The sequence below is a fragment of the Rhinolophus sinicus genome, linkage group LG07 (assembly GCF_036562045.2).
Source record: "Rhinolophus sinicus isolate RSC01 linkage group LG07, ASM3656204v1, whole genome shotgun sequence".
In the NCBI taxonomy this organism is placed as follows: domain Eukaryota; kingdom Metazoa; phylum Chordata; class Mammalia; order Chiroptera; family Rhinolophidae; genus Rhinolophus; species Rhinolophus sinicus.
Window position 1 is genome coordinate 128,502,117 of NC_133757.1, and position 20,176 is coordinate 128,522,292.

General features: G+C 52.0%; 1 protein-coding gene and 1 long non-coding RNA gene across 19 annotated transcripts in view; one reads left to right on the forward strand and one right to left on the reverse strand.

Annotated features, from left to right (window-relative positions):
- The window catches only part of CAMK2D (calcium/calmodulin dependent protein kinase II delta), a 185,654-nt gene that overhangs the window by 90,556 nt on the left and 74,922 nt on the right, over nucleotides 1-20,176 (reverse strand). The gene's annotated exons all lie outside the window — the stretch shown is intronic.
- Nucleotides 11,895-15,781, forward strand: LOC141572774 (uncharacterized). Its single transcript, XR_012498277.1, has 3 exons — nucleotides 11,895-12,030; nucleotides 15,042-15,513; nucleotides 15,672-15,781. It is a non-coding gene; the product is annotated as an uncharacterized LOC141572774 (long non-coding RNA).

The following is a 20,176-nucleotide window of genomic DNA, read 5'->3' on the forward strand; positions in this document are numbered from 1 at the left end:
AAGCAAATAAACTGGTCAGACACAGAAATTGCAGTCTTCTCATGTTAGATATTTGAACAGAGATTCCTAAAATTGCATAACGGATGCAGATTTTGACAAAACACTTAGCAGTGTGCCCCATTAATAAATGATACATAGGCCACTGTTCAGTACCCAAAATTAAAATAAATTTAATATCAAGAACAAAAACACTGTTTTGTTAAAATTTCAAATACAGTATTTTCCTGTCATGACAAGAAAATCTTCTCCTTAAACCTAATCTTAAGTAACATTAAATTATATTTAAAGCAATTCATTACTTACACTTCAGAAAAAAATTGAAATTAAGAACTCTTGGAAAAAAAGTAAATGTATGAGGCGTGATCACAAAATACGGTGACTCCTGCTGCCGAGTGCCATCCAACGGAAAGGCAGGGCTCTTCAATATGGGAAGTGGCGTGTGGAACCTTAGTAACAGTGTGTGACAAGTTTCAGCTTGTTCGGTGCAGTCGGGTGTGAGCTACGGTTGAGAGAAGGTGCATTTTAAAGTGTGCCATAAATCATCGTCCATCGTGACCATGTTCCATGTCACACATCGCTTCTGGTATACGGCAATTTCTGTCAAATAAAAACATTACGGTGTGTCCTCTACCACCTTATTCACTGGATCTGGCACTTGCAACTTCTGGCTCTTCCCCAAAGTCAAAGTGATTCAGGACATGGAGGCAGCCACGACAGTGCAACTAAAGACACTCAGGAAAGAGGACTTAACAGAACTGCTACAGAAAAGTGGCAAGAACAATGGGGAAAGTGTGTTCGAAGTGAGGGGGAGTATTTTCGGGGGGATTAATGGTAATGTGTCTTTTACTGTAACACATTTTTAAAAAATGTAAACATTCACTGTATTTTTTTATCACACTCATAATTATTACATGAAAACTCACTGGGGAATGTTATCCATGTTAATTTTAAAACTATTCTAAAAGTACACACAAAAAAAGTCATTGGATCCCATGATCGGTCCTGAAGGTCAAAGTGCATGGACCGTGCTGACCATGGTCTCCATCCTTACCCCAGTTCCCACCCCACTTCCTGGTGCTGCAAGGTCAAGCTGAGATTAGCTTCAATACAGTTAGAATCCAGTTGGTCCGATTTAGGGCTGACTGGGAGAAACCATGATGCCTTCTAATGTCTCAGAATATTCACAGTGGCTTCTGGTTGGTCAAAATATTTATTACTTGGGAGAATTTCAATCTAAGGTAGAAGAAAGTGAGGATAAAAGACCAGTGACTGGGAACTACAGGACACCCAGCAACACCAATCACAGGCCACTACGGGCAACAGGAGAGGGCAGTCAGCTCTTCTGCGTGAAAGGAAAGAGTCACAGATGCCTAAATATAGGCTTTCAGAGATGGTGAAAGAAATAAACAGAATTCATCTAATGCCCGTTCCTGTTCACTTTTAATAAAGTTATACCTATGAGGGGACACTGAATTATAGACTTATTACTAAGCCTAGGATATTCAGAAATATTCTGTTTTCTTTGAAAAATATGTTTAGATCATCTTTTTGCATGTTCTTATTGCATGATTCCACTGTACTGATTATAGTTTGATTTTTGAAAAAGTGATTATATTTCTTGGAAAAGTCAGTGCTCATTTCAAGTATCCTTTACTAAAAAAAAAAAAAAATCTTTCCTCTTTCAATTCTGTATCAATATCATTTATTTTATGTATTTTAATAAGTGGTTCTGACTTTCTTCATGTTCTTCTTTCTTGCCTTGTCTTTTGTCCTTCCATCTACTGGTACTCACAAGAGCTGGTCAGTGACACTCAGACACACCCTGAAGCGTCAGGAATACTGAGAAAGGGCGAGAAGCTGCTGTCAGCAGGGGGCTTCCGATTACAGAAGCCTCGAGATGGTGTACTTGTATATTGTACCTTGATTGTAAGGACCTCACGGAGCTTTGGGCTACCACCCCTCCTGCGAAATGTATGCCAAATGCATATACCCGTGACTTATGGACTGCATGTGTGAGAGCGTCTGGTGAAGCAGACAAAAAAGAGGCCACTGGCATTCCTCTGCTCAAAGTACCTGCACAGCCCCCTGACTGACTGTGGAGTTCAGTGCAGGCTCACCGTCCGCTCCCACCACCGGGTCAAACAGACGCCTGCTGGTGCAAATGGCACCGGCTCCTACCGTGCTGCCCACTGGCTCCACCGATACCCTTGAACGTCCTGAAGGACTACGTACGTAGCTACACTTTCAGATTAAACAGAGGCATGTGATTTGTGATAGAACACGAGGAGGAGACTGTGTCGTGCCAAACACCAGACATGGGTCTTTTTTTTCCAAAGTGCAGATCAAGGCAGCATTTGATAGAAGAAGATACATTGCAGTGCATTTCACATGTAAGGGAATTACAGCTTTGTGAGACTTTCGCTGGAGTCTTAGACACTGGGTCAAGATGAAAAGCTTGAAAGAAACTGTAGGTCACAGGAAGAAACGCTTGATAAGCACTGGGTTACGCGATCCTTCGCGGGGATCCTGTGGGGCCCTCTCCAGTCTAAGTTTCTACGTAAGTTTCTGGATGCTGGCGGCGAAGTAACAGCACAGAAAAGAAACAGCACAGTTATTGCCAAACAGGTTAAGTTCAGTCCCCTAAATGGGAGGTTTTCCCTCTTCAACAGTTCAACAAATTTGAATTTAAAGCAGACTTCATTTTACGTTTTTAATGAATAACTAGAGAGAAAACTTAAAACATCTATCTTGCCAAATTAAAAATATGCCCTCTTCAAAAATGTACTGAGCAGATGAGCTGCTTTCCCGACAAAAGCCCTTGGAGAACAGAGGCTGGAATAACCTACTGGCCCATCCTGTGGGTGCGACTCACTGCCATGGGACCTGAGCACAGGCAGTAGAATTTCCCCTGGAGACGCGGCTGCCCCAACTCTCTTACCTTTCAAACCCCTTTCTAAAAATTCATTAGTTGCATAAGGTATTTTTCTAACCTTGAGTCATGCTCTCAGCAGCAAAAGGGAGCTTAAAATCCTACTAAATGTGCTGTGCCACACTGGGCAGGTGGGAAGTCACGGCGCTGTGTCCTGGGGTTCAGGGACGACACCGTCACTGCTGTGCTGAAGCAGACGCTCACGGACGCAGAGAACATGAGGAACACTGACATTCAGACGGCCGTGGCCGAGTGGCATGGGTGCCAGGCTGGCACGTCTGGAAAGGAGAGCCCCCAGAACGCACTGACGCATTCGGGGAGGGGTGTGAGGGCAGGTTTCGAGGGTTCTGCTGCGTAACTGGGGTACCAGACACGAGACGACGGCTGTCTAAGGCGAGGGACCTGGGTGACAACGCCCCTGGTGGCCCCTGCACCCAGCTGTGTGACGACAAGAGCTCCTGGCCGGTCGGACACCTGTGCTACTCTTGGTTCTGTCACTTATGAACTATGTGACCTTAGACACGTAACTGCTCTGTGCCTCAGTTTCTCAGTTGTAAAAGGGGGGAAAAGAGAATCCCTCCATCGGCTTGTTGTGACAAGTAAAGGAAATACGTCAGGAGCTCAGAACAGTGCACGCTGCATGCAGGCACTGAATGGGTATCACGTGTTATTACATGAAATCAAATGACTATACCTGTTACGGGAAAAGAACTGTTATTAGCAAAGGCTTGTTTTAAATTCTGTATCGCATGAATCTGATACATTTACTCGCACAATAAAGATGGTGTGAAATCAACCCTTTCGCGGGTGTGGCTGTCACGAGGCAGCTCCCTCAGGACGGCAGGATGTGGACCGGGCCCCGGGGGGACACTCGGCTCGCCTCGACAGCCCTGGGCCTGCTCCTCAGTGTCCTCGGCCACAGCCGCCAGTGCAGCACTTGAAGCAATATTTCTCGTAACATTGATTATGCAAATGAAGAGCTCAGCTTTTTCATGGGAATCTATGGAAAATGGTTTTTAAAAATAGGCTTTAGTTGTACCCATGAATCAGGCAGCAAATTATTCCCTGCAAACTGGCCTGTATTTCTCTTTAATCACCGGCTGCCATCTGACGCTCTCTTTGAAGCCAAAGGAAGTAGAGAAAAACACCCTTTGAATAATTATGCTATTAGTTCCATGTAGATGTGTGTTCCTTTAAAAGTGAAAGTAAATCTGACTTTCAGATCAAGCCGTTGTTTTCTGTCCCACGTAATGAGTTTCAGACTACTTACTACAGCCGGTTGTCCTTATTTGTGATAGTAGGTCCTACAAAGTCACCAGGACGTGGATTAGCAAACACTGAGCATCGCTCTCGGGGTGACACAGGGGGACCTCCCCTGAGCCTCCAGTCACACTTTTGTCAACTTATCAACACAAAGCCTTGTTTTCTCTGTGTTGCTATTAAAGATGGCTCATTTAATATACACTGTTGACTCATTAACGCTAAACCCACAGCTGCCAGGACCCACTGTGACTCACGCCTGAAGCTTATCTACCACGTGTATTACCCCCATAAGGCACATCACAGCCTGTCTGAGCTCAGAGCCACTACACAGCCCATTGGCTCTACGCTTTGGGCCACTTTAAATAGCAAACTCCCAGAAAAGGCACAAAAACAAGGCACGAAACAGATGGCGAGTGTGACAACTACAGGAGAAGCCCCGGTCACCATGCTGGGCCTCAGCCGAGAAGGGTGCTGCACGTGTGAACGTCAGGACCGACCTCGAAAGTGCCCCAGGACTGATGAGGTGACACACAGCCGGCCGTGAGCAAGCAGGTGACCTGCCAGCCGCGAGGGCTGACCACCTCCTCCGCCAGCCGCCACATCAGGCTCGTGGCTCTTAAACAAGACATCGATGCACAGACATTTCATGGTGGGCGAGGAAATTAAACCGTGTGGTTTACCAGTTGTAAAGTAAACCTTTCTGGACGCCCGATTATCCTCCCACCCCTCGACTCCAAGCTTACATTTCCCAGCTGCAACCTCCCTACATTTTGACGCTTGTCTAATCGTAAGCACAGGTACAAGACTGGCTCCACACAATGACACTGTGTCCTGCACCAGCGAATAACGCTCCATCCGGAAAGAAAATAAAGAAGAAAAAGGAGTAAGCGATACAGCCTCTTATTTTTAAAAAGCCATCTTAACATTACGATGAACTATGATTACTATGAATGTGCAAGTTACCCTGAAAACCAGAGTCCAGCTGAGCTGTTCTGGGTGCCCACTCTGGGTCAGTGATGTTGGAAGGGAGTGTGGTAGCTGTCACCTTCTCTCGTCCTCACACAGGACGTGCGTCTCCTGCTACAAAGCCTCTGGGCCTTCACACTGCCCATCACTCCATGACAGATTTGGGCTCCCTGGCAAAAACTACTGCCTAAAGATGATGCACGTGAATAAAAAGAGTAGAAAAGAAAGGAATGTTCTCATACAATGAAAAATGAAGGCAATACTTTCTTCCTAGTAAAGAGGAATTCCTATTTTTACTTTTTTGTCCCATATTTTAAGGGCAATAAAAAGTCTTGGAAAAATAAAATGCATTTCTGCGTCATTTTGCAGAAGTAACCATTCTTATTCTCTCCTAAGCAGAAATGCTTTTGAACTAGGTTGACACTTTGGACAATCTGAGAACTAGAAAAAACAAGAAGAGAACTGTCTGCCCCTGGCCGTCTGGCTTCGAGCCACCAGGGACCCAGGGGTGTAAAGCACAGCTGGAAGAACACTTCACCCAACTGAATGTGCTTTATCTCCAGAACTAGACAAAACAAAATCCTCCCTGCCAGAGGAAGGCCCAGGGAGACCTGCTGCCCACAACTGACCCGTCCCCGTGGAAGCACGGCACCCGTCTGTCAGACCCGAAACACAGCCAGGTGACACAGGGGCGTCCCAGCTGCAAGGGAAGCTGGGAATCTGATTCTGGACCTCAGAGTGGGTGAGACAGGACTTGTGGGGTGTGGCAGCTGTCCTCCACACCTGCATTTTGGGTGGCACGTCATGGACACAACGTTGTTGTTTTTTAAGTGCCCGAGTCTCAGACCTGACAGAGGTCCTGGACTCAGCTACAATCCAGCGCCTTTGCTGTCCACATGCGGTCATTTCACTGAGACAGAGCCGCAGCCGTCACTGCAAAGCAGGTGATGCCTGGTTCCTGCTGCACCATTCATTCAGCAGCCCTCTCCATCGTCCCGCCCCCAGGGCCATCCATGAGCAGAAAACACTCCACAGAAAACAATCCACCTGGGAGCACGTTTGATGATTTTAAACAGCCTTCAGACTGGTTGCAGCTGGTACCTCCAACATCTGACTGACACCGCCCTCCCTGGAGGGAACCTAGGAGCTGCTGCCCGGGAGTCAGAGGCTTCTGGAACCGTCTACCCCCTGCTCACCAATGCCCGGAATAAGCAAATGCCTCTGAAGGATGGTCCAGACAAAAACAAAATTAGCCCAAGTTAACTGGGTAAGCAGTACCCTGGGCATCTCTTTGTCTTTCTCAGGTGGGAACTGGGCCACAGCCACGGGGACAGGCGGGAGGGAGGGGGTTGTGAAATTGTGGTCCCCAGGGGCCTGCTTGCTATTAGCAAAGGGACCTGAAAGTACTTCAGAGAAGAGCTGCACCCCCAGTGAGTGAAAAAACACGGGATCCGGATGATGGTCATGCTGTCTGCCAAGCTGGTGAACCAAGGCTGTCTTGACAGAGTTCTATTTAATTTAGGAGATTTGGAGGAAAATATAAAAGGATAGAGGATGCCGGTGACGGAATTGCAGACACCAGCTTACTTTTGTTAGTTGAAACAGTGTTACATAGAACTGGGAGGTAATAACACGCGCATTTGTAATCCTGCCTCCAGAAGCTGCCAGAGTAAGTCACAAAGTAACTACAGCAGATGCCACTTGTCATCAAAGCTAACTTGGCAAACAGAGAGATTCCTGTGCAATTGCAAACTGTCCCCCAACCCAGGTCTAGGACCTTGTTAGACTTCCTGCAGCTTCCTCTTATGCTTGACGGTAAGTGTCCTCAGGTTTCTCTCTGGTTCTCACACTGTTCCCTCCGCTACCAGATCATGGCTAACCCCAAAGGAACATGAGGCAGGACTCATTCCCAAGCAGAGACAGGACCCTTGGAAAGAGCAGAAGAGGGATCTCTCATTCATTACCATTCTGTGTCGGTATGAGCCGTCATGCGCCCACTCAGAAGTATACTTTCCTCATCCTGCACAGTAAAATGCACCACGTCACCACTAAACGTGACCCATCCTGCAGACGCCGGAGGATGCTTGTAGGAAGAAGCAGGGTAGGATTCGAGCAACTTCAGGCCAAACTGCCTAGGTCCCCGGCAGCTGGAACAAGCGTGGCACAGAATGTGAGGTTCTGAAAAGCACTGCAAAATCACATTCAGTGCACATTTCTGCAGGACTGAGACGTAATCTGTTCCTTGGCATAAGATCGGTCATTCAGATTTCAAAAGGTAGCTCGTTTCCTACCGCCAACTGTCCAAATGGAATGGTATCTGCTTCTCATGCGAAGACCAAGTCAGAAAATGGAGCCAGAAAACTAGAAAGTGAATTATACTGAAGAATGTTTAGGGATTTGGCAAGAAAATCAGTATGTCAGGAAAGTAAATGTGGGCATTAAAAGATTTCCTATGTTATGAGTTTTCATGGGTTGTAAAATGACATATGAACAAAAATACACTTAAAGGTTATTACCTTACTCGTGTGTCTTTCTCTGCCAGTTTGGAGCGATAACAAATGCTCTTTCCGCTGCGTGTGGGTTTTGGTTATTTCCACTTAAGGCTATGTCACCCAGTTTCCACATTTGCTGGGTTCTCTTAGGAAACATACTTTCAAAGGACAGATTAAAATGGCCTAACGCAGAAAACACTGTACGAGTGGGTCGGAAAACGCAGCAGCATCCACTGCAACAGGAGAGCAAGTCAACACACGACATCACCATCAATCGAGCAAAAGCTGCCTCCGCAGAAATCGGACACTCCGTTTACCAAACACACTCAGACTGCACTTCCAGGGGGAATTAGCATCACAGTACGTTTGGTCATCACTGCAACTGTCATTTCCAAGAGGATAACCAGAGCCCGCCCAGGCGTCCACAGCCGCCGGGAGCACAGGAGGTGACTGCGCCCTGAACGCCGAGCACGCGTCCCCACCTCCCTGTGGAAACAAGCAAACGTGTGCGGGCTCAGGGCTCGCCGGGACAGCCACCACGAGCAGGTGTGCTGAGCCCATAGCAGCAGGCTGGCCACGCAGCGCGCGCTCAGCAAATGTTTAGTATAAGTTCAAGAACTGGGTTAAACATGCCCAGCCACACACAGCCGGAACGGGCAGGCACTGTCCAAGTTTGCGTTCTGGAGAGTCTTTGCTTGTTCCAGAGAACAGGAAACATAAGCCAGAGGCACACAGCCATCTGTGGCCGGCCCTGCGGACACTGGACTTCTGTCCTCGGTGCCGTCAGGGTCGTTCGCAGAGCAGCTGTCCTGGTGCCCTGTCCCCTCTCCTCTGCGGGCCCTCCGGGGCTCTGTGTCCTCTCCTCATGCTGTGCAGAGAAAGCAGTCTGAATCGGCACTGTGTCCACTGCATGCTGGGATGGTCCCTCAGGCTTGTCCGTGGGGAGGCAGGGCTGGGCAGCTGACGGTGACCAGGGACGATGGAGACGACGGGCTTCCTGCAGCTCTGGGGTGGGGGGAAGAGTTGGTGACTGAATGCGTCACTTTAATGAAGAGGGGACTGAAACAGCAGCTTTGCGCACAAGAGGACACCAAGTCAATACAGCAGCAACAGGCACGAGTCACGCCGTCTGTCAGTCAGCTAAGACACGGCAGCTTCTCAGGATGTGACCCCTCGGGGCACGACATGACATAGAGGGCCAGTCTGGACAACACGGCCTGTTTCCATGCGCTCAGGTAACAAAGCCCGGCGGCTCTGTAGGGACATGGACCGGGCAGTAAACAGGTGACCTCAGGCCCCCACGTGGCTGAGGCCCAAGTGCGATGACCGGGCTGTGTGACATGAGAGGACCAGTGGCCTTGCTTTCCAGCTGCTGGTCATAGGAAGTGCACATATGTCCTGTGTGGTACGATGGCAGTTTGTCTGTGGGACTCAGGATGCCCCAGGGGGCCGTGTGTCTGCAGCCGTGGGCCACACACGGGCGGACTGCTGGGACCCGGCTACGCCGGCTGCTAAATATGTCACATCATTCCTCGTGGCAGCTGTGAACAGATCTTACATCCCAGCCCTGACGGCCCACCGACTTCACACTCGTATCTGACCGCTTACCTGACCTCTCTGCGGGGAAATCTCTTGGGCATTTTGACATCTGTGTGCCAGTAAGGACCCTCATCTTCCGTCACAGCGTCCCACTCCTGCCGTGCCACCTCCATCCTTCCAGCTTCTCCGGTTTGTCCTGAAGTCCCCTCGGCCTGTGACACCTCAGAGCCGCTGGGCCTCCATGCACCCTAAATGTGAGCCGGGGGACACTTCCTGACAGGCTCCGGGCCTCTGCTCCCACCCGCAGTTCCCCAGCAGAGCAGCCAGGGGTCCTCTGAAAACACACGTTGGGTCAGCTCACTGCTCAGAACTTTCCAGGCCCTTCCATACTCCTAGCTCAAACTGCATAACAAAACCACCGACTTGGGGTTTCCTGTCAGGCGGGAGGCCGGTGTCCTCAGGTGGAGGGTCCTCTGGTCTGTCCTCTCAAAAGGGCACCGTCCCACCATAAGGGCCCCGCCTTGTGACGTCACAGAAACCTAGTTACCTCACAAAGACCCCGGCTCCATCCCTCACACTGGGAGCTTGGGCGTCACAGCATGCAGCCGGGAATGTGAGGCCCTCTGTCACCTCTGTGGTGGCTTCACCTACAGCCCTGCCACACCAGCCGGCCCCAGAAGGCTGCCCTGTCCACAAAGCCTGCCCCTCCTGTCCTTGGGGGGTGGCCCACTGACCACCCCCAGGATTTGTCTGTCTGTCCCCTGCCCAGAGCATACGCAGCGTGAGGACCAGGGGTTTTGTCTGCTCGGCTCACACCTTTGTACACACGTGTCTGGAAGAGGACCTGACATAACAAACAGTCAGCAAACATCTGCTAATAGATGAGGAAACGCATGGGCTGATTCCGTCAGCCAAGTGTAATTTTAAATCTGCAATGATTTTCCTACAGTTCTGGAAATAGTTTTATCTACATCCAAAATGGAACATAGCCTCAGCGAGTTCTGTTTCTCCAAAAAACGTAAAATAAAATATATCAAGTGGAAAAAGAAACCTGAGTGAGAGTCAAGTATAAAAGGAGCCTTTAAAGTCCCACAGCAAGTTCGTAGCCTGTGACTCCTTATCGCCCTTCCCTGGTTTCGTTCGTGTTTGGTTTCAGAAATCCTCATGGGAGCAGCTAAATGCACCCTTTTGTTTTGGCCGGGCACGTACCGTCAGCCTTGGCAGCAGGCAAACATCGCCCGGCGTGCCCAGGAGGGCCCCTTGAAACCTGCTGTCTACGGATTTGCCATCAAACGTGGACGCAACTTGCTACAAAACAGCGAGTCATACAAAACGAATGTTTTCTCAGAAACTGTAAAAGTGCAGGTTTCTTGGTTTATAGGCTGGTTCCCAGGCCTTTCTATCACAGGCGCCGGCTGCCTGGACAAAGCAGAGTCGAAACGCTCTTGAAACAACACTAAATGGAGTCTTCAGGCCAGGACTCGCTGCGTCTGGGGCTCCCTGGGTGGTGGGTGTTTGGCGGACGGGAAGCAGCCTTGGCCCTGCCACCCTTCCTGGGCCCACAGCGCCGCACCGCCCACCTGACGCTGGTTCTGGGGACTCACTCTGTTCCTATTTGGGGCTCGTTCTGCTCAACAGGCCATCGCATTCAGTCCCGTGCCCTGTCTGTAACTGCACAGCCTGGCCTCTCAGCAGACAAACGGGCTCGGCTGTACTCAGGCGGCTGTGGTTTGTTCAGGAGCCATGTGCAGGAGGAAATTCCAATAAGAAAAAGGAAGCTTGACTGGGAAGGTGAGGCTGAAAACTGGAGCCTAAATATCACAGGAAACTGCTGATCAGGGAGACGGGCGTGTGTGTGTACATGTGTGTGCACGTGTGTATATGTGTGCACATGTGTATGCATGGGTGTAAGCGCGCACATGTCTGTGCACGTGTGTATGTGTGTGCACGTGTATGTGTGTGCATGTGTGAGTGTGCGCGTGTGCGTGACACACAGGCACACAGGGCTGAGGCACCCTGGCCCGGGGAGGACAGTGAGTGCTGGGCGGCAGTGCCCTGTTTCTGGGGTCGGCCCCACAGGGGATGTGTCCTGCTCCCGGGGGAAGATGAGGCACCCCAGGTGCAGAAGGCAATGTTCCTCCTCCCACTTTGCTGGGTGTGCATCTGGGGGAACAGTCTGCACTTAGACAAGGGAGGCAATTGGGTGAGTTTGTGACCTTAGCAAAGAGATGGAAGAAAACTGAGGAATTGCCCTGTCACTGAGCAGATACCTGCTTCTAAAAGCAAACTCAGTGGGGTGCTGCCCCCACCTCTTCCTTCACCTCCAGAGAAGCTTTCCTCCATCATCCCCCCCGCCCCCCCCACACCGGCCCCCAGAGCAGGCAGCCAGCAGGGCAGGAAAGGCTGGGGGGCACAGGGACAGTCCAGGGCAGTCGGGAGGGGGGGGGGGCGGGCAGGGCAGGCAGAGGCAAGGGACAGAGCACTTCTCACCGGAAGGTGTGAGAGGCACCAAGAAGACGAAACACAACTGGGCTGCAGGAGGGTGGTCTGCAGCGCCTCAGAGAGGACAGGGCGGGGGGATCGCAGTGTCAGGAATCTGGAATTCATCCTGAGGAGCCGGGAACCAGGAAGGGGTCAGGGCAGCAGGGGCAGGTCCTGTCTGCCTTTGTGACAGAAGCATGAGGCAGGTGAAAGGTGAAAGGTATCAGAGCGCCCGGCACCGAGAAGGGAGAGGCTCAGCCATTCCAGGCGGCTGCAGTCACAGGAACTGCCTGACACTGAGTCAGCTCTCCTGGAAGGACCTCAGCAGGTGACAGCAAGCTGCTGGCAGGCCAGGCTGAGGTGAGGCCGGGAGGTGGCGAGGAGCAGGTCTGGGGGTTGGGGGGGGCTGGGGGAGACAAGGGCCCTGTCAGGCCCAGAGCTGCTGCTGTCACCGCACTCAGCACCGCAGCGAATATTCCAGGAGGACGGGCCTGGGACTCGTGTCAGAGATAAAGGAGAAATCTAGAAACACCGGTTCACAAAAGCCAAAGCAGTGATTCACACTTTCACCAAGTGAGAGCAAAGGTCCCATGGGCCTCGGGGAGGAAGAGGGGACGGCCACCACTGGGCACCAGCAGGGGCCTGAGCAGAGCCTGGGGGTGGGGGGGGGGGACAGGGGCCTGGGGTTACTCACAGGCTCATTTACAAGCTTAATGACTTAAAATGCAGGGGGTGACCCCAGCCTGCTCCCCAGAACCTACTCCCTTCAGCTTGCCTGACTGGGAGTCGCCTGTCCTGTCCCCCAGACCTGACCTTGTCCTTTGGGGTCACCTCTGTCTGCATGCTGCACAGAACACTCCGGACGGCACGGCCTCTTGTCCGCACGTCTCATTTGGGCCTTGATGACAGCTTTAACCTGCTGAGTGTTTGAGGGTCCCAACTCACACCTTCCTGTGGAAAGTGCTCCGTCCCTCGCCTCTGCCTGCCCTGCCCGCACCCTGACTGCCCTGGACTGTCCCTGTGCCCCTCAGCCCCTCCTGCCCTGCTGGCTGCCTGCGCTGGGGGCCGGTAGGGGGGGTGATGGAGGAAAGATTCTCTGGACCTGGAGGAACGTGGTGGGGACAGCGCCCCACTGTTCGCTCTACTCAGTGTGTGAGGGTCCCAGCTTCCTGCACCCAGAGGCAGCCCCTCAGGGACCATGCTTGGCATGGAGCTGTCACATCCAGGTGCTCGGCTTAGTACACAGAGGGTGAGGAGCAGCCCAGGGGGCGTTCACAGACCCGGGCTCTGCAGGAAATGCGAGACAGACGCCTGGGACGGGCCTGGACTTTGGAACCAAACAAGGCACCAGAACCCTGGTTCTGCCCTCAAGCACTGTCACCTGTCACTGCAGGCAAATGAGTCTGTCTCTGCACCCGCTTCCGCCTCCGTGCAGGGTACGTGGCGGGGCCCATATCTGTGCTCTGATAAAAAATGGAGATATGGACGTGTGCAGAGCAGTGGGCTGGGCAACCTAAACAAGAGCGACAGGGAGTGTTTACACACAGGCTTCAGGATGCTGCTGTGTAAGGATCTCTCAACACAGACCTCCTTCTGCAAACCTCGTATGCAAAGACCAGTTACGGTTCTGGAGTCCGTGCAACAACGTGCAGCAGCCCTGTTGTCCAGGGACCCCAGGCAGGCGGGCGGGATGAGGGAGTAGAGCATGGGGTCCATACAGAGCGGGCAGCTGTCACAAGCTGAGGTCACAAGGTCACGCGTGGGGCCCTGTCACAGCTTGTGGGCCATCCCAGGAAGAGCAAGTCAAACCACAAGAGCCCTGTCAGCAACTCCAGTCACCAGCAGAGGGCCCAGGACAGTGTCGACGGCCTGCTGACAAGCTGCCAACACAAAGTGCCAGAGCTCACCACGCCCACAGGCAGCTTGGCCACGTCCACACACAACAGGGGAGTGACAGGGGGCCAGTGTGCCCGCGGAGCCCCCTCCACTGACCATCCGATGGCCTTCGGGCACTCTGGGCCTGCCTCTGAGTACTGGGGGCCCTCGGCAGTGTGTATACAGGGCACAGTAGTCCAGGGGACCCCGGGACCCCTGCAGGTGCAACCAGATCTAAGGGGGGAGGGCATTTCCTCACGAGAGAGTTGCGAATGCCGATGAATGCACCCACTGTGGTCTGTTGTCACACAGGAACACACAGATCACCTCACTGTGAGAACGTGCTGTCACTGGACAGGAAGCCCCAGTCGAGGCAGCTCTTCCTTCACCCACAGAAGAGGGGTGGGCCCTGGAGGACTCAGGTGTCTGAACAGGGTGGGCACACGTGCTTCAGAGTTAGAAGACCCCAACACCATCGGGACACACAGGAAGTGGCATCCTGTCAGATGCATGGCGCAGGGCGCAGACCTGCCACGAGAAGACACGCTGGCCGAGGCCGCCTTCACCCAGAAGGCTAAAGGCATCAGGAAAACTCGGGAAAAACTACAAACAGTGCGCGTATACTCCACATCATCTTAGACAGATCGCCGATTCAAGGGAAGGACAAAGGTCTGCTTTGGGCAGTACCAGCTCGAGCTCTAAAGTGAACCGACGTGCACAGGTGACGCAGGTGTGGCCCTTGGCTGGTGAGGCAGCTCCGTCCCAGACACTCAGTGCCGGGGAAGAAGCCAGTCAGCAGACAGCGGGAGGCCGAAGCGACGCCCAGCACCGCGTGGGGCTACTCTGTCTCACGGGACCCGGGACGCGGGGCAGAGCCAAACGGCCCTGCTCCCCAAGTCAGAGGGCTCTGGAGTGGGAAGCCACGCCGGCCATCACCGTCCCAGAGCTTTCAGCATCTTTTCTCTGAGGGTCAGAAATGCAAGGTAGCCAGGGGACAAAAGTGAAGGGCTGTCCCCAGGGCTGGCAAGAAAGGTCAGAGATCCCGGCAGGTGTCCAGAGTCAGAGAGACCCACAGAGCCCCTGGACACTGGGCTCTGGCTTGGCAAGTTGTGGCCATCGGTCACACCGAGCTGACACCTATCTTTGTTTGGCCTGAAAGCTGATGAGGGTTTTCACGTTTTAAAAGGATTGAAAAAATCAAGAGGAGAATATTTTATGATGTAAAATTAAATGCAATTCAGACTTTAGTGTCTGTAAGTAAGGTTTTGTGATGTGTCTGTGGCTGCTGTGTGACAATGACAAAGCTGAGCAGCCAGGATGAGGGTGGGTCCGGCCGGCAGCCTTGAGCGTTTCTTCTCGGGGGCCTCCCAGGGAGAGTGTGCCAGCTGCTCTCCAGAGCAGGGCTTCCAGGGCCGTGTGGGGACGGACCTGAGGGCAGGGAAGCAGCAGGGCGACCGCCCGCCAACCTTCTCCCCTCAATGGTTGTGTAATTCCAGCTGTAAAGCAGCCTTTTTCTTTGAAGACTGGAGCTGTCAAATTAAGGGCCATCCCATAACTGTGGAAGATGGAGGACCACCAGCCACATCGGGAGGCCAGCTGATGAGGGGAACACGGGTGACTTTTCCGGAGTCCAGCTCTGCTCCCTGGAGAATCCATACAAGGCCCCCAGGAGGTGGACAGGCAACCTGCAGTGTCAGGTGTCTTCAGGTGGAAGCACAGTGAGCCCGACACGCGTGACAGAGGCACTGGGCTCTCCAAGTTAGAGGGACACACGACACTGACCAGCAGGAGGGCCGGTTCAGACTCAGCAGAGCAGACAGTGGAAAGAGGAATGTGACTTGGTGAGCTGCCCGCCAGGCCACCTGCTCTCTGGGCTGTTATGGTGTTTCTTCAGGTGTGGCCTTGCCCTCAGCCGCCGACACTCATTTCAGCCAGAAGGAAGCCAAGGTCCTGTGAGGAATCCCGTGTGTGAGTAAAGAAAGCAGCTGTGCCATATGTTAAAATGTACATTCTCCTAATTATATTGACACACGGGTGGTTCCCATTCAGATTATCTAGACTTAGTGAAAATACAAGCAGCAAGCGTCACGTCACTGAACCCTGACACTCTTATTCTCTGGGCACAGACTCCGTGCCAGGCCCTGTTCCAGGTACAGGAGCTACAGCAGGTGACAGCCCCTGCCTTCACGGGTCTCCATGCGAGTGGGTAGGAAACAAGAGCAAAGACACAGCACCATGGTAAGTGCCAGAGCAAAACCAGGCAGAGGCCAGCAGGGAGAGCTATCGGGGAGCCCGGGGGCGAGGGGGTGGTCCAGTCTAGGCCAGCAGGAGGGGCCCCAGGCGCGAGGGGTGGGAGCAGAGCCAGTGAGGGGACAGGACAGGAGCGATGGTGGTGTCCCCACAGGGCTGGTCCTGAGTGTGGTGGGAGCCACTGGGCACTTCCTGAGCAAGACGCTGTCGGCCACACTCATGGCGGCCCCTTAAAGCCAAGGCAGACCCCACCACTTCACTATCTAAATATAAGCCATTCCCAGATTAAAAACAAGCAATCGCAACCAAAACATCGCATTCATTTATTGTTTATGGAAAACCTCATGTGAGAGTGACACCTTTTGTTTTTTCGTCTTATTGGCAGATGCCTTACAACTGTTAAATCATAGGAACACATCACGGATTCAGATAAATTGGGGGAAGAACTGTCCAAGTTACTTGAAAGGCTGAACTGCTCTGTTTTATTGAAATGGGTTTCGTCGCCCGTGCGTATGAGCAGTAGCAGTCAGGCCTGGCCGGGCTGCTGAGCACACTTGTTTTCTGAGTGGATGGTGGAGGGTTGACACGTGCACGTGTCAGCCCCGTCTGTGCAGGCACTGTAGGCCCCGTGTGAAGTTTAATGAGGTCGTTCCAATCGTTCAGAAGCAGCCCATTCTCCTCACCAGACATGGCTGTGAAGTCTAACATCAGTCACTTCTTAAGCAGGGAGCGTCAATGACGTAAAAGGAGAAATGGGCACGGGGAGCTGTGAGGTGAGCCCAGCTCCTGTGGGGTCAGTTCCCAGGTGAGCCTGCTGGCACCTTTCCCGGCCGACACGCTGGCTGTAGTCCGAGGGACAATGGTGTAGGTCATCATATGAATCCAAGGCCATAGACCAACAAGAGTCACACGTAAGAATAACGGGCATTTCGCTGGGTTTCTTCCAATTATCTTTTGTTGTTTTTAGGATGAAGTCTGTGGTCCAAAGGTCCACATCTGCACTCGGCTGGTCTCTGTAAATACTCCAAACTATATGAAAAAGGTGGTGTCAATACACAGTTTTGGGGCGAGGGGGCGAACCCCTGGCCTATCAAGGTGTATCTGAACGAGGTTCAAGGTCCAAATGGTGAGAATCACTGTTCTGTGTGATCCGCAATGACATGAAATCATTTCACGGGGGAATCACTTCTCTTTCATCTCAACTCAGTCCTGGGGGGGATTATCCTCATTTTACTTCAATATTGACTCACATAGTTTTCACTTCGTCATAAATTTAAAAAATGTCACGATATCAATATCCTTTTGAATGATTTAGAAAAAACAAAATTCTAATCTGTGGCTTCATCTTATTTGTGGTTGACTTTCAAACTAGTTATTTTTCTCCTTTTTTGTCAGATGGTGATACTTTAGAAACTTGTGCTCATAGGACATTCTAGAGAAGTACCTCTGTAGACTTGTCCTTTATTGAAGGGGATGCACGGACTGGCTTTGTTATATAAGGAAACCACACGAGCCCACACCTAACCCAAGTCAGGCTGGCGTTACTGTCGCCACTCTTACCTTAAATCGGGGTTCGCAACCTCAGTGCCACTGACATTCGGAACAAGGGCTGGCTTGTGCCTATGGGGATGTGTGGCCTCTGCTCAGCTGATGGGAGACGGGTATCCCCCATTGTGACAACCAAAACATATACTGCCAGTGTCCCCAGGAAGAGGGGTGAGTGGAGGGGTCAAATCTTCCCAGGTTGAAAGCCTACCTTAAGTTAACGAGTCTTTGGCTTCCTGGGGGGAAAATGGCCTTCTCTCATTTCTCTCATCCATCTTATGAATATACTCTTAGAACGTGACCAGGAGATGTAGTGTAATTATGAAGGCAGATTTATGTAATGAATATCAAAGAAAAGGTCACTGGAATACGCTACACCTGTGACAATGACATTTGCAAACCATGTTTTATCAGAGTTCCGCTCTTGGACAGGACCTAGTGAATAGGCTTAAATATGTACATGGTACTACCAGCTTTAAGTGAGAAGTTACCATGTTTCCCCCGAAAATAATCCCCGGTTAAGATTGTCAGCCAGATGGACACATTTAGTACATTATGACGATGTTCCAGAAGAAGATGACACGACTGTATTTGAATAAATATAGACTGTTGTATATGAAAAAATAAGACATCCCCTGAAAATGCACCCTAATGCATCTTTAGGAGCAAAAATTAATATAAGACCCGGTCTTTTTGGGGGGGAAATACGGTATAAGACTTGGTCTCATTTTTGAGGAAACATGGAATTTGGGGAGGACAACTGTAAAAAGAAAAAAATATGGTCTCCAATATAGAAATGTCATTATAGCTCCAGGAAAATTAAGCCTGTTAGTAAAGCGTATGGTCTTGGTACTTTCCTTATACGCGTAAATATTAACGTTAGCCCATCTAAAACCCACACCTTTGAACTATCATTACTAAAAATGAAAAGCCAAAAAAGAATGTAGCCAATACTGCTTGTGTGCACACTGTCAAATATTCTGTCCCCAAATATATTTTCCTCTTATTTATCCAGAATAAAAATTTAGCCATTTTATACATCAATTTGTTTAAAAGCACGTTCAGAATAAAAACCATCCAAGACCATGACTGTTATTGCTCTTTGAAGACAGCTCCCGTGCTCTGTGCAGGCGGCCGTCACGGCGTCCTCAGCCTCAGACAGCCGGTGCACCTGTGCTCACGACCCCACACGGAAACGTCTCCCACACACACTCACTCCCAGGGGCCTATGTGGTCCCCACACGTGGTCAGACAGGGCACATCCACTCACCGAGGTCAGTGGCAGACACGCGGGGCTGGGGCCAGGGGGTGTCCCCTCACGTGGCAAACGGACGGTCAGGCCGCCTCCCTCCCCCTCCCGGGGCCACTTCCTTTCAGATGCAGCTGCTGGAGGACCAGTGTGTTCTGCCTGTGTCCTGGCTTCTCCCGACTGAGCTACGTGGGTCATGTGAGTGACAGGGTTCAATAAATCTCTCAGTAATCAGTGCTCACAGAGATCAAACACAAATCAATGGGAATACAGAATAGTTTGCAAACAACTGGCTGTTACCTCAATATTTTATTTCACTACCTTCAGGGTCTCTCCCCGTGCTCAGTAGATATGTTCACATAGCGCACACACTGGTTCACCAAATTTCAAGAGGCGATAAGGCCATTTTCTCAAAACAAAAGAGGAACACAATGATGAAGAGAGAGCGAATAAGAAGCGCGCACACGCGCGGCGCTGCCTCCCGGCTGATGTCACACTGAGCAGTGGCTCAGCGTCAGCCGTGAGCCTCAGGGCGAGCCGACACCCGCGTGTCCGCGGAGCGCACGGCGGCCTTTCCGCGGCCTGTGGGCACCACGTGGGGCAGACAGCCAGCGCAGCGGCTGCAATTCTCACCCGGGGCCAGGGCGCCGGGGGCCGGGGGACGAACTGGATTCCTGTGACCGATGGAGCACACGTGTGACCACAGCCCAAGGTCAGCACGGCTGCCGCAAACCGGACGCCGCTCCCACGGCACCTGCGGGGCCCAAGCTCTGCGGGGCGGCTCCCACCTGCCCTCCCAGTCCCTCGGCACCGCCCTCACACGCCGGCTCCCCAGCACCCCCAGCAAGGGACGCTCCTGTCCCTGAGTGTTGTGGTCAGGGTTCCTTCCTCTCGTTTGGATACCAGTTTGCACGTGAGCTCCGCAGACGAGCCGCTCCGAAGTGTGACGAGGACTCTGTCCTTAACCGAACTGCACACAGGGAGCCCTCCTTTCCACGAGGCTGTCCTCTGGGGCCTGGTCCCCAACCTGCCTGAGGAGTCCCAGAGCACAAGCTGCTGAGCCGCGGCCCCTCCCCGCACGGTCAGGCCCTCATCACCCGCTGTCTGCGTCCGACCTTCTCAGGCCAGCTCGCCAAGGAGCCCCATCCTCGGAGTCTCCTCGTCGTGTTTGCCGCCCACTGAGCCCTCCATCTGCTCACTGGCTGTCCCCACTGTCCTTGCCATCTGGGCCCTGACTCAGCTCTGCCTCCTGCGGTCAGGCACACAGAGTAAGAGCCATGGCTTTACTCGTGTCTGACTGCTTCTCTGCCCTGTTTTATAGTTTCTGCACAGAACCATCACTATGACGTCACTGCGATGGCTGGTTTGTTGGTGGCCCCTCCCCGCAGACTTTGGGGGGCCTTGTCTCCCTTGACGGCTGCTTCGTCCCACTGCCGAGCCTAGAACGTGGCCTGGCAATGGCCACAGTGTAAATTTTGTTGGTTGAGACAATTAAAAAAAATCCCATCTTCATGGTTTATCTAAAGCAGGGGTGTCCAAATTTTTTCAACGTTTTTTACCAAGGACCATATGCGGTAAAATACACAA